The sequence below is a fragment of the Salmo trutta genome, unplaced genomic scaffold, assembly GCF_901001165.1.
Source record: "Salmo trutta unplaced genomic scaffold, fSalTru1.1, whole genome shotgun sequence".
NCBI classification, from domain to species: domain Eukaryota; kingdom Metazoa; phylum Chordata; class Actinopteri; order Salmoniformes; family Salmonidae; genus Salmo; species Salmo trutta.
Genome location: NW_021823466.1, coordinates 127,315 through 137,639, shown reverse-complemented (window position 1 = coordinate 137,639; position 10,325 = coordinate 127,315).

The window sequence follows — 10,325 nt, the reverse complement described above, 5'->3', positions numbered from 1 at the left end:
CTACTGTTCTAACAGCTCCTCTACTGTTCTATAACAGCCTCCTCTACTGTTCTATAACAGCCTCCTCTACTGTTCTAACAGCCTCCTCTACTGTTCTATAACAGCCTCCTCTACTGTTCTAACAGCCTCCTCTACTGTTCTATAACAGCCTCCTCTACTGTTCTAACAGCCTCCTCTACTGTTCTAACCGCCTCCTCTACTGTTCTAACAGCCTCCTCTACTGTTCTATAACAGCCTCCTCTACTGTTCTATAACAGCCTCCTCTACTGTTCTATAATAGCCTCCTCTACTGTTCTAACAGCCTCCTCTACTGTTCTAACAGCCTCCTCTACTGTTCTATCAGCCTCCTCTACTGTTCTATAACAGCCTCCTCTACTGTTCTATAACAGCCTCCTCTACTGTTCTATCAGCCTCCTCTACTGTTCTAACAGCCTCCTCTACTGTTCTATAACAGCCTCCTCTACTGTTCTAACCGCCTCCTCTACTGTTCTAACAGCCTCCTCTACTGTTCTATAACAGCCTCCTCTACTGTTCTAACAGCCTCCTCTACTGTTCTATAACAGCCTCCTCTACTGTTCTATCAGCCTCCTCTACTGTTCTATAACAGCCTCCTCTACTGTTCTATAACAGCCTCCTCTACTGTTCTATCAGCCTCCTCTACTGTTCTATAACAGCCTCCTCTACTGTTCTATAACAGCCTCCTCTACTGTTCTAACAGCCTCCTCTACTGTTCTAACAGCCTCCTCTACTGTTCTAACAGCCTCCTCTACTGTTCTATAACAGCCTCCTCTACTGTTCTATAACAGCCTCCTCTACTGTTCTAACAGCCTCCTCTACTGTTCTATAACAGCCTCCTCTACTGTTCTATAACAGCCTCCTCTACTGTTCTATAACAGCCTCCTCTACTGTTCTAACAGCCTCCTCTACTGTTCTAACAGCCTCCTCTACTGTTCTATAACAGCCTCCTCTACTGTTCTAACAGCCTCCTCTACTGTTCTAACAGCCCCTCTACTGTTCTAACAGCCTCCTCTACTGTTCTAACCGCCTCCTCTACTGTTCTATAACAGCCTTCCTCTACTGTTCTAACCGCCTCCTCTACTGTTCTATAACAGCCCTCCTCTACTGTTCTAACAGCCTCCTCTACTGTTCTATAACAGCCTCCTCTACTGTTCTAACAGCCTCCTCTACTGTTCTATAACAGCCTCCTCTACTGTTCTAACCGCCTCCTCTACTGTTCTATAACAGCCTCCTCTACTGTTCTAACCGCCTCCTCTACTGTTCTATAACCGCCTCCTTTACTGTTCTATAACAGCCTCCTCTACTGTTCTATAACAGCCTCCTCTACTGTTCTAACAGCCTCCTCTACTGTTCTAACAGCCTCCTCTACTGTTCTAACAGCCTCCTCTACTGTTCTAACAGCCTCCTCTACTGTTCTAACAGCCTCCTCTACTGTTCTAACAGCCTCCTCTACTGTCCTAACAGCCTCCTCTTCTGTTCTATAACAGCCTCCTCTACTGTTCTAACAGCCTCCTCTACTGTTCTAACAGCCTCCTCTACTGTTATATAACAGCCTCCTCTACTGTTCTATAACAGCCTCCTCTACTGTTCTAACAGCCTCCTCTACTGTTCTATAACAGCCTCCTCTACTGTTCTAACAGCCTCCTCTACTGTTCTATAACAGCCTCCTCTACTGTTCTAACAGCCTCCTCTACTGTTCTAACAGCCTCCTCTACTGTTCTATAACAGGCCTCCTCTACTGTTCTATAACAGCTCCTCTACTGTTCTAACAGCCTCCTCTACTGTTCTATAACAGCCTCCCTCTACTGTTCTATAACAGCCTCCTCTACTGTTCTAACCGCCTCCCTCTACTGTTCTAACAGCCCCCTCTACTGTTCTATAACAGCCTCCTCTACTGTTCTAACAGCCTCCTCTACTGTTCTATAACAGCCTCCTCTACTGTTCTATCAGCCTCCTCTACGGTTCTATAACAGCCTCCTCTACTGTTCTATAACAGCCTCCTCTACTGTTCTATCAGCCTCCTCTACTGTTCTATAACAGCCTCCTCTACTGTTCTATAACAGCCTCCTCTACTGTTCTAACAGCCTCATCTACTGTTCTAACAGCCTCCTCTACTGTTCTAACAGCCTCCTCTACTGTTCTATAACAGCCTCCTCTACTGTTCTATAACAGCCTCCTCTAGTGTTCTAACAGCCTCCTCTACTGTTCTATAACAGCCTCCTCTACTGTTCTATAACAGCCTCCTCTACTGTTCTATAACAGCCTCCTCTACTGTTCTAACAGCCTCCTTTACTGTTCTAACAGCCTCCTCTACTGTTCTATAACAGCCTCCTCTACTGTTCTAACAGCCTCCTCTACTGTTCTAACAGCCTCCTCTACTGTTCTAACAGCCTCCTCTACTGTTCTAACCGCCTCCTCTACTGTTCTATAACAGCCTCCTCTACTGTTCTAACCGCCTCCTCTATTGTTCTATAACAGCCTCCTCTACTGTTCTAACAGCCTCCTCTACTGTTCTATAACAGCCTCCTCTACTGTTCTAACAGCCTCCTCTACTGTTCTATAACAGCCTCCTCTACTGTTCTAACCGCCTCCTCTACTGTTCTATAACAGCCTCCTCTACTGTTCTAACCGCCTCCTCTACTGTTCTATAACCGCCTCCTTTACTGTTCTATAACAGCCTCTTCTACTGTTCTATAACAGCCTCCTCTACTGTTCTATAACAGCCTCCTCTACTGTTCTAACAGCCTCCTCTACTGTTCTAACAGCCTCCTCTACTGTTCTATAACAGCCTCCTCTACTGTTCTAACCGCCTCCTCTACTGTTCTAACAGCCTCCTCTACTGTTCTAACAGCCTCCTCTACTGTTCTATAACAGCCTCCTCTACTGTTCTATAACAGCCTCCTCTACTGTTCTAACAGCCTCCTCTAGTGTTCTAACAGCCTCCTCTACTGTTCTATAACAGCCTCCTCTACTGTTCTATAACAGCCTCCTCTACTGTTCTATAACAGCCTCCTCTACTGTTCTATAACAGCCTCCTCTACTGTTCTATAACAACCTCCTCTACTGTTCTAACAGCCTCCTCTACTGTTCTAACAGCCTCCTCTACTGTTCTATAACAGCCTCCTCTACTGTTCTAACAGCCTCCTCTACTGTTCTAACCGCCTCCTCTACTGTTCTATAACAGCCTCCTCTACTGTTCTAACTGCCTCCTCTACTGTTCTAACAGCCTCCTCTACTGTTCTATAACAGCCTCCTCTACTGTTCTAACCGCCTCCTCTACTGTTCTATAACAGCCTCCTCTACTGTTCTATAACAGCCTCCTCTACTGTTCTAACAGCCTCCTCTACTGTTCTAACAGCCTCCTCTACTGTTCTATAACAGCCTCCTCTACTGTTCTAACAGCCTCCTCTACTGTTCTATAACAGCCTCCTCTACTGTTCTATAACAGCCTCCTCTACTGTTCTAACAGCCTCCTCTACTGTTCTATAACAGCCTCCTCTACTGTTCTAACAGCCTCCTCTACTGTTCTATAACAGCCTCCTCTACTGTTCTAACAGCCTCCTCTACTGTTCTAACCGCCTCCTCTACTGTTCTAACAGCCTCCTCTACTGTTCTATAACAGCCTCCTCTACTGTTCTATAACAGCCTCCTCTACTGTTCTATAATAGCCTCCTCTACTGTTCTAACAGCCTCCTCTACTGTTCTAACAGCCTCCTCTACTGTTCTATCAGCCTCCTCTACTGTTCTATAACAGCCTCCTCTACTGTTCTATAACAGCCTCCTCTACTGTTCTATCAGCCTCCTCTACTGTTCTAACAGCATCCTCTACTGTTCTATAACAGCCTCCTCTACTGTTCTATAACAGCCTCCTCTACTGTTCTAACAGCCTCCTCTACTGTTCTATAACAGCCTCCTCTACTGTTCTAACAGCCTCTTCTACTGTTCTATAACAGCCTCCTCTACTGTTCTATAACAGCCTCCTCTACTGTTCTAACAGCCTCCTCTACTGTTCTATAACAGCCTCCTCTACTGTTCTATAACAGCCTCCTCTACTGTTCTATAACAGCCTCCTCTACTGTTCTATAACAGCCTCCTCTACTGTTCTATAACAGCCTCCTCTACTGTTTTAACAGCCTCCTCTACTGTTCTATAACAGCCTCCTCTACTGTTCTAACAGCCTCCTCTACTGTTCTATAACAGCCTCCTCTACTGTTCTATAACAGCCTCCTCTACTGTTCTAACAGCCTCCTCTACTGTTCTATAACAGCCTCCTCTACTGTTCTAACAGCCTCTTCTACTGTTCTATAACAGCCTCCTCTACTGTTCTATAACAGCCTCCTCTACTGTTCTAACAGCCTCCTCTACTGTTCTATAACAGCCTCCTCTACTGTTCTATAACAGCCTCCTCTACTGTTCTATAACAGCCTCCTCTACTGTTCTATAACAGCCTCCTCTACTGTTCTATAACAGCCTCCTCTACTGTTCTATAACAGCCTCCTCTACTGTTCTAACAGCCTCCTCTACTGTTCTATAACAGCCTCCTCTACTGTTCTATAACAGCCTCCTCTACTGTTCTAACAGCCTCCTCCTCTAACATGGAGAAACAGAGAGCCAACTGAAGAGTTGACAGGGTCTTAATGCATGGCATGCTAGTTGAGCCTCAAGGGAAAGGCAGATGGGACAGGACCCCCAAAAAACAGGGTCTCCTTTCCCGAGTGCCTCTATAAACCAACCAGGGGTTCCCCGGGTCTCCTGTCTGTCTTTAATGGAGTTTTACTGGAGCTGACGTACAGTAGGGCTGTGGCGGTCATGACATTCTGTCAGGGGGTTATTGGCATGCAAAAGACGTCTTAATTAACATAAACACATTCAGCGTCTCCAGGCCTCCACGTAGACTCGCTGATGATACGTGCCTTTGGAACATCTACCTTTGAACAAGTCTAATAAATCTATTTAAAATACATCATAACAATACATCCATTATTTATTTAGGTAGACAGACAGGTAGGTGAGATAACTGTAGGCTAGACAGAGACAGGTAGATGAGATAACTGGAGGCTAGACAGAGACAGGTAGATGAGATAACTGGAGGCTAGACAGAGACAGGTAGATGAGATAACTGGAGGCTAGACAGAGACAGGTAGATGAGATAACTGGAGGCTAGACAGAGACAGGTAGATGAGATAACTGGAGGCTAGACAGAGACAGGTAGATGAGATAACTGGAGGCTAGACAGAAACAGGTAGGTGAGTTAACTGGAGGCTAGACAGAGACAGGTAGGTGAGATAACTGGAGGCTAGACAGAGACAGGTAGGTGAGATAACTGTAGGCTAGACAGAGACAGGTAGGTGAGATAACTGGAGGCTAGACAGAGACAGGTAGGTGAGATAACTGGAGGCTAGACAGAGACAGGTAGGTGAGATAACTGGAGGCTAGACAGAGACAGGTAGGTGAGATAACTGGAGGCTAGACAGAGACAGGTAGATGAGATAACTGGAGGCTAGACAGACAGGTAGATGAGATAACTGGAGGCTAGACAGAGACAGACATTGCTGCTGTACCAGTGAATGACATCTGAGACCTGCTACCACAAAGTCAGTTAAGCAATAAGGTACGAGGGGGGTGTGACCGTATACCCGTAGTATACGGTCTGATATACCACAGTTGTCAGCAAATCAGCATTCAGGGCTCAAACCACCCAGTTTATAATTTAGAATCAACCATTTCTCCTTTGCTCTGTCAGTGACAACTCCCCAGCCCTACCAGGGGGCCTCTGTGTTCTCAGAACAGAGAGCCTGTTGTCTAATTAGCTGGCTCAAAGATGATGCCGTGGCATCGTGAGAGACAGAGAGGAGGGACAGTGGGGCCTTGATTAGCAGCCTATACCGTTATGTGAATGAATATCAAACCTAGATCTGTTCGTCAGTAAACACATTTAGCTAAAGGAGACAACATGCACGACAGCAATGACTTGTTTGTGCCTTTTAATGTTCCTGTGAAGTTGTGAATCAAGAAATTGACATCCCATCATGCTTAGGGTCATGTATACAAATGCTGGGCAGGCCATTATTTTGGCTACCATGGTTATGCCCCCCATAGGATGACGATGCCCCCATCCACAGGGCACGAGTGGTCACTGAATGGTTTGATGAGCATGAAAACCATGTAAGTCACATGCCGTATCAGTCACCACATCTCAACCCAGTTGAACACTTATTGACCATTCAGGAGCGTCGCCTGAGACGGCGTTTTCCACCACCATCAACAAAACACCATCAACAAAACACCATCAACAAAACACCATCAACAAAACACCATCAACAAAACACCATCAACAAAACACCAAATGATGGAATGTATAGTGGAAGAATGGTGTCACATCCCTCCAATGGAGTCCCAGACACTTCGAGACCTTGAAGTTCTGACATTTTTTGTCACCGTGAGTTTAGTCACATATAACTGATCTTTAGACGGATCTTCATTTGTCTGTAAAGATTTTAAGTGAAAAACATTTACCCATAAACTCATTTGAAGTTGGCGCAATAAGGGTCTCTCTGCAATCCAATCACAAGCCTGAACAAATACCGACGGACCAATCAGAACACATCTTTACCATCTCCCTCTAAGTGAGATCTAGGTTAGTCTAGCCAGTAATAACGGCACGTCAGAAAAAACCCAGCCATTCCAGACGAACAGTAAGGTTCTGTCTGCCATTGTACCCCCTTAATAAAATGGATTTACAAATGGCTCAGGATTTTGTTACTCTGTACTTTAGGTACATTTTAAAAGGTGACGACCTTAATGAGTTATGAAAGAAGAATTCACTACAAAACAGTTCTGAGATCTGAGACGTGAAAACTTTTATGCTCGATATCTCCGAACTATGGGTTTTGAGCAGATAGAACCTTCTAGCACCAAGGTCACGACTTGTAGGATCTACGCCAAGGTACATTGAAGATGTTCTGGCTCGCGGTGACCCAACGCCCTATTAAGACGGGGCGGCAGGTAGCCTAGTGGTTAGAGCGATGGGCCAGAGAACGAAAGGTTGCTAGATCGAATCCCCGAGCTGACAAGGTAAAAATCTGTCGTTCTGCCCCTGAACAAGGCAGTTAACCCACTGTTCCCTGGTAGCCCGTCATTGTAGATAAGAATTTGTTCTTAACTGACCTGCCTGGTTACATTAAGGTGAAATAGAAATAAAAGACGCTATGTTGGTGCTTCCTTTATTTTGGCAGTTACCTGTACGTAGGCATGCTGCTGGGGGAGAGCAGAGGGTATTGGGTATTTCATTAGGATCCCTATTAGCTGTTGCAAAAGCAGCAGCTCCTCTTCCTGGGCTCCACACAGAACATGACACATAATACACAACATTAAATGACAAGAACAGACTACATACACTGAGTGTACAAAACATTAAGAACACCTTCCTAATATTGAGTTGCACCCTCTTTTGCCCTCAGAACAGTCCCAATTTGTCGGTGCATGGACTGTACAAGGTGTTGAAAGCGTCCCACAGGGATGCTGGCCCATGTTGACTCCAATGCTTCCCACAGTTGTGTCAAGTTCGCTGGATGTCCTTTGGGTGGTGGACCATTCTTGTTACACACAGGAAACTGTTGAGCGTGAAAAACCCAGCAGCGTTGCAGTTCTTGACACAAACCAGTGCACCTGGCACCTACTACCATACCCTGTTCAAAGGCACTTAAATATTTTATTTTGCCCCATTCACCCTCTGAATAAAAAACACACACAATCCATGTCTCAACTGTCTCAAGGCTTAAAAATCCTTCTTCAACCTGTCTCCTCCACTTCATCTACACCAGTGTTTTCCAAACTTGGTCCTCGGGACCCCGAAGGGTACACGTTTTTTATTTTGCCCTAACACTACACAGCTGATTCAAACAAATATATATAGAATTATTTAACCTTTAGGCTAAATAATTCAGTTAAGTCAGTTAAGAACAAATTCTTATTTAGAATCACAGCCTACAGGGAACAGTGGGATAACTGTCTTGTTCAGGGGCAGAACGACAGATTTTTACCTTGCCAGCTCATGGATTCGATCTAGCAACCTTTCGGTTACTAGTCCAACGCTCTAACCACTAGGCATGATATCCTGTCTCAGCATCCATGTTCTGTAAACACCAACTGCTTTCTCTAAGCAGGCCCTGATATCCTGTCACAGCATCCATGTTCTGTAAACACCAACTGCTTTCTCTAAGCAGGCCCTGATATCCTGTCTCAGCATCCATGTTCTGTAAACACCAACTGCTTTCTCTAAGCAGGCCCTGATATCCTGTCACAGCACCTGCTCAGAGTGAATCTCACAACATCAGTCAGACACACACTGTGTTTCACACTATCCGTGTCCTTGGGTTGGCTTTGAACAGGAGGAACACTCAAAAACACACACACACACATACCCAATGAATCAGGCATGCTGCTCGCCCGCTGTGCAAACGCTGCCAAGTCATCAGATTATTGGAGGTGTTGAAAGTTTATTCCCTCGTTTATAGCGTTGTGTGGAGAGCTCCTTTCACTGGCTGTCTGTCAGTTAGGCCACAGGGTGTACACCTCATAATAAACAACGGTCTGTATTTCAGCGCAATGTTCAATTATTGCATTGTTGCCTCAGTGACGCACGCAGTCAACCAATGGTTTGTTTGATGGCGGCGGTGTTTCTTTTGACTCCAGGCAGACGTCTCTCTTTTGGTGACATACTGAGTAAGTTAATATAGAATGACAAATCTAAAACATTCTTCATTCCAGTATGTTAATATGTATTTCATCACCTGACGCTTCAATTTAAAAAACATCTTGCTGTTTGCTTTAAATAATATAGGGTAGCTAAAAGTGTACTTACAGAGTAATGAAAAATGAACCAACGTTATCCTTTAAGAACGTCAGTAAATGTCACCTTACAAATGCAGCACTAAAACACTCCACACCACAGTATTCAGCACTAAAACACTCCACACCACAGTAGTGAGCACTAAAACACTACACACCACAGGATTCAGCACTAAAACACTCCACACCACAGTATTCAGCACTAAAACACTCCACACCACAGTAGTGAGCACTAAAACACTCCACAACACAGTATTCAGTACTAAAACACTCCACACCACAGTAGTGAGTACTAAAACACTACACACCACAGTATTCAGCACTAAAACACTCCACACCACAGTATTCAGCACTAAAACACTCCACACCACAGTAGTGAGTACTAAAACACTCCACACCACAGTAGTGAGTACTAAAACACTCCACAACACAGTATTCAGTACTAAAACACTCCACCACAGTATTCAGCACCAAAACACTCCACACCACAGTATTCAGCACTAAAACACTCCACACCACAGTAGTGAGTACTAAAACACTCCACACCACAGTATTCAGCACTAAAACACTCCACAACACAGTATTCAGCACTAAAACACTCCACACCACAGTATTCAGCACTAAAACACTCCACAACACAGTATTCAGCACTAAAACACTCCACACCACAGTAGTGAGCACTAAAACACTCCACACCACAGTATTCAGCACTAAAACACTCCACACCACAGTATTCAGCACTAAAACACTCCACACCACAGTATTCAGCACTAAAACACAACACACGACAGTAGTGAGCACTAAAAGACTCCACACCACAGTATTCAGCACTAAAACACTACACACCACAGTATTCAGCACTAAAACACTACACACCACAGTATTCAGCACTAAAACACTACACACCACAGTAGTGAACACTAAAACACTCCACACCACAGTAGTGAGTACTAAATCACTCCACACCACAGTATTCAGCACTAAAACACTACACACCACAGTATTCAGCACTAAAACACTCCACACCACAGTAGTGAGTACTAAAACACTACACACCACAGTATTCAGCACTAACACACTCCACACCACAGTATTCAGCACTAAAACACTACACACCACAGTATTCAGCACTAAAACACTACACACCACAGTATTCAGCACGAAAACACTCCACACCACAGTAGTGAGTACTAAAACACTACACACCACAGTATTCAGCACTAAAACACTCCACACCACAGTATTCAGCACTAAAACACTACACACCACAGTATTCAGCACTAAAACACTCCACACCACAGTATTCTGCATTAAAACACTCCACACCACAGTATTCAGCATTAAAACACTCCACGCCACAGTATTCAGCACTAAAACACTACACACCACAGTATTCAGTACTAAAACACTCCACACCACAGTATTCTGCATTAAAACACTCCACACCACAGTATTCA